Source organism: Mus musculus, chromosome 10, assembly GCF_000001635.26.
Source record: "Mus musculus strain C57BL/6J chromosome 10, GRCm38.p6 C57BL/6J".
In the NCBI taxonomy this organism is placed as follows: Eukaryota; Metazoa; Chordata; class Mammalia; order Rodentia; family Muridae; genus Mus; species Mus musculus.
The window spans coordinates 45,875,041-45,878,608 of NC_000076.6; the positions used below are offsets into that span (position 1 = coordinate 45,875,041).

The 3,568-nt window shown below is 43.7% G+C and overlaps 1 pseudogene; it reads left to right on the forward strand.

Annotated features, from left to right (window-relative positions):
• Gpx4-ps2 (glutathione peroxidase 4, pseudogene 2) lies at positions 250–1,026 on the forward strand (annotated as a pseudogene).

Here is a 3,568-nt window from a genome sequence, read left to right on the forward strand (position 1 = left end):
TTTTTATGTACATTGGTGTTTTGACTGCAAGTATGTCAGTGTAAGGGTGTTGGATCTCGTGAACTGGAGTAACAGACAATGTAAGCTGCCATGTGGGTGCTGGGAATCGAACCCTGGTCCTTTGGAAGAGCAGCCAGTGCTTTATCTACTGAACCACCCCTCCAGCCGCTCCAGTGTTTGTTTGTTTGTTTATTTATTTATTTTTAAATTTGTACTTTAAAAATTATCCTTCATTGAAAGATACACAAGACTGCTGTGCGGGGCTCTGGCTGCGCCTGGTCTGGCAGGCACCATGTGTGCATCCCGCGATGATTGGCGCTGTGCGCGCTCCATGCACGAATTCTCAGCCAAGGACATCGACGGGCACATGGTCTGCCTGGATAAGTACAGGGGTTTCGTGTGCATCGTCACCAATGTGGCCTCGCAATGAGGCAAAACTGACGTAAACTACACTCAGCTAGTCGATCTGCATGCCCGATATGCTGAGTGTGGTTTACGAATCCTGGCCTTCCCCTGCAACCAGTTTGGGAGGCAGGAGCCAGGAAGTAATCAAGAAATCAAGGAGTTTGCAGCCGGCTACAACGTCAAGTTTGACATGTACAGCAAGATCTGTGTAAATGGGGACGATGCCCACCCACTGTGGAAATGGATGAAAGTCCAGCCCAAGGGCAGGGGCATGCTGGGAAATGCCATCAAATGGAACTTTACCAAGTTTCTCATTGATAAGAATGGCTGCGTGGTGAAGCGCTATGGTCCCATGGAGGAGCCCCAGGTGATAGAGAAGGACCTGCCGTGCTATCTCTAGCTAGCCCTACAAGTGTGTGCCCCTACACCGAGCCCCCCTGCCCTGTGACCCCTGGAGCCTTCCACCCCGGCACTCATGAAGGTCTGCCTGAAAACCAGCCTGCTGGTGGGGCAGTCCTGAGGACCTGGCGTGCATCCCTGCCGGAGGAAGGTCCAGAGGCCTGTGGCCCTGGGCTCGAGCTTCACCCTGGCTGCCTTGTGGGAATAAAATGTAGAAATGTGAAAAAAAAAAAAAAAAAAAAAAAGAAAGATACACAAAATGACATTGTGAAACTTGGAATTATTTAAAAAATCTTTAAAAAAATTTTTTTTACCCTTTATTTTCTTTCTGCAGACATCCAAGAGAGTTGTTTTTTATCTGTAATTTTACACATTTCTGTATAGGGATGGTGCTCTTGAACCAAAGCTGGTTTTATGCAGTGTGAGATTAAGGAAGAGGCTCTACTTGCGTTTGTGCTTGTCGCCAAGTGGTTTATAGGCGACTTTGTAACTGACCCCCGGAGAATTCTCAGGCCTCAGAGCAGGGCTTTAAATGCTCCCGATTTCCTCCTTTGGGCTTTCTTGCTCCTATAGTAACCTACAGCCTCAGTACCTCAACCTTGAGAGATTTCTTATGGGCTTTATGAAAATTAGTCTTATATTTTCTTTTAAGCGTTTTCCAAGCTATTCCAAATTCTTTCTTAGTTAGAACACCAGCAAATTATTTGTGTGGTGTTTTTTGAGCTGGGACCCAGGTTCCCAAATTGAAGCTCTGGGATGAACTTGGTTGGAATAAACAGTCAGATAAACTCTCAGGAGGCACCTAGTCTCTCACTCCAAATGGAAGGACTTACTGGTTAATCCTGTAATTTTGTCTTCATCATTAGAATTTTTCCATTTGTACAGATTAATAACGGCACCATTAACATGCCCACTTCTCATCTTACAATCTAGTTCACTCACCATCTGAATTTCACTTGCTGAGTGGTTGAGGCCAGAAGCAGATGTAGAGGCTCAACTTAGGAATTTTAATTATGGTAAGTGAGGCCCTGTAGAGAATCAGAAGGGAGACTCCTTTGACACAGGGGCCCAGGTTAGCCTAGATAACCAGGGAGGGCCACCCACAGAAGGGGCCAGATCTTTTTTTTTTTTTTTTTTGGTTTTTCGAGACAGGGTTTCTCTGTATAGCCCTGGCTGTCCTGGAACTCACTTTGTAGACCAGGCTGGCCTCGAACTCAGAAATCCGCCTGCCTCTGCCTCCCGAGTGCTGGGATTAAAGCCGTGCGCCACCACGTCCGGCTCAGTTTCAGATTTTAGGAGTAAGCAAAGACCGGAGAAAAGGGGATTGAAGAGCATTGGAAGGGCAGAAAGGAATTAACCATGAGGACATTGGTGGCTCCTGAAGGCTGCATTTCCCAGAATACTAAGGCAAGAAAGACGGGCTTCTAGTTCAGGAGCAGCAGTTTTGTTCCTGTGGAAAATGGAGGCAGTCAGGAGAGACGACGACCCTGGAGAGTTAACCAAGATTTGACATTGAAAGGTTGCATGTGTCATAGGGTATGATAACATCACTTTGGAGAACAAGAATGAGTGAATCATGAATTTGAGGCTAGCCTGGGCTATATAGTAAGTTTGAGGCCAGGCTAGTATGTAAAATGAGACCTCGTCTAACCCAACCCCAAAATAAACCTTACAAACAAAGCCCTGCCTGTCAATTGGTTGGATGTTCTCTGCTGAGACTTTGGAACTTCTTGTGAAGACCAAGGTAATTCAATGAGGGATTCCAAAGGAGGTGAAGAAAGTGAGCTGATTTGGAATGAGAAAGCCTGCTCCTTCCTATACGAGTATGAATGATAGGTTATAAAGATTATGAAAGAAAAATCGGGGAAAGCTTCTTCTAACCCCTGGGATAGAGGTTGCCTAGGCTTTTTATCTAGCGAATGAGTACAGTGGGTGTGACATCAATGTGAAATAGAATAGGAAGAAAGGAAGTCTCTGCTTTACACAGGCTGAGGGCTTCCAGGATACTTATATTGGAATGACCTAGTAGTTTAAAAGTAATAGAAATTAATAATGATTAAATATGAATGTAGTGCTAGTCTCTTTATATGTTCTGTCTTATAGAATCCTTTCAGTAGCTATGATTTAACTCATACACAGGAAAATTCAAGCCTGGAAAGGCTAAGTATATTGTCTAAGTAAGCCAAACAAGAGAGGCAGTACCAAGTAATATTTTTGAACATTGGTGCCACCACACACTGGCTGAGCCATTCCTGGTGATGTTTCTGTTTTTCTTTTTAAACATTGGTATTCCTTTGAAAGCTGCTTTTGAGTACTAATTAAGACACTATCTGTCAATAACAGTCCATGCTCAGTCAATAGAAATTGCTTTTCTACTTCAAAGCAGAAAAGAAGGAAGATGGGCATTTTCAAAAGGGGGTGAGGAGTCATAGTTTTCAGATGCTACAGGGAATTAGCAAGGGGCACAGCAGAGCCTGTGAGTTAGAAAGACAAAGAGTAGCGTCCAAAAGTTTTAATAACTATGAGAACAGCAGGAAAAGATTTCTCCCAGTTGTGCATCTGCTATTAATTTTACATTACAGAGAACAAATATCCATGGTATCAGTTTTCTTAAAAATCGATCACAGTGAGTTCTGTGAATTATGAATGCCAATACAAATGAAATGAAGTGCCGATCATTTATAATTACTCGAAAATAACATTGCCTTGAAAAAGCGTTACCAGGCACATCTCAGAAAGCATCGGAGTCTGATGATCAATGAGA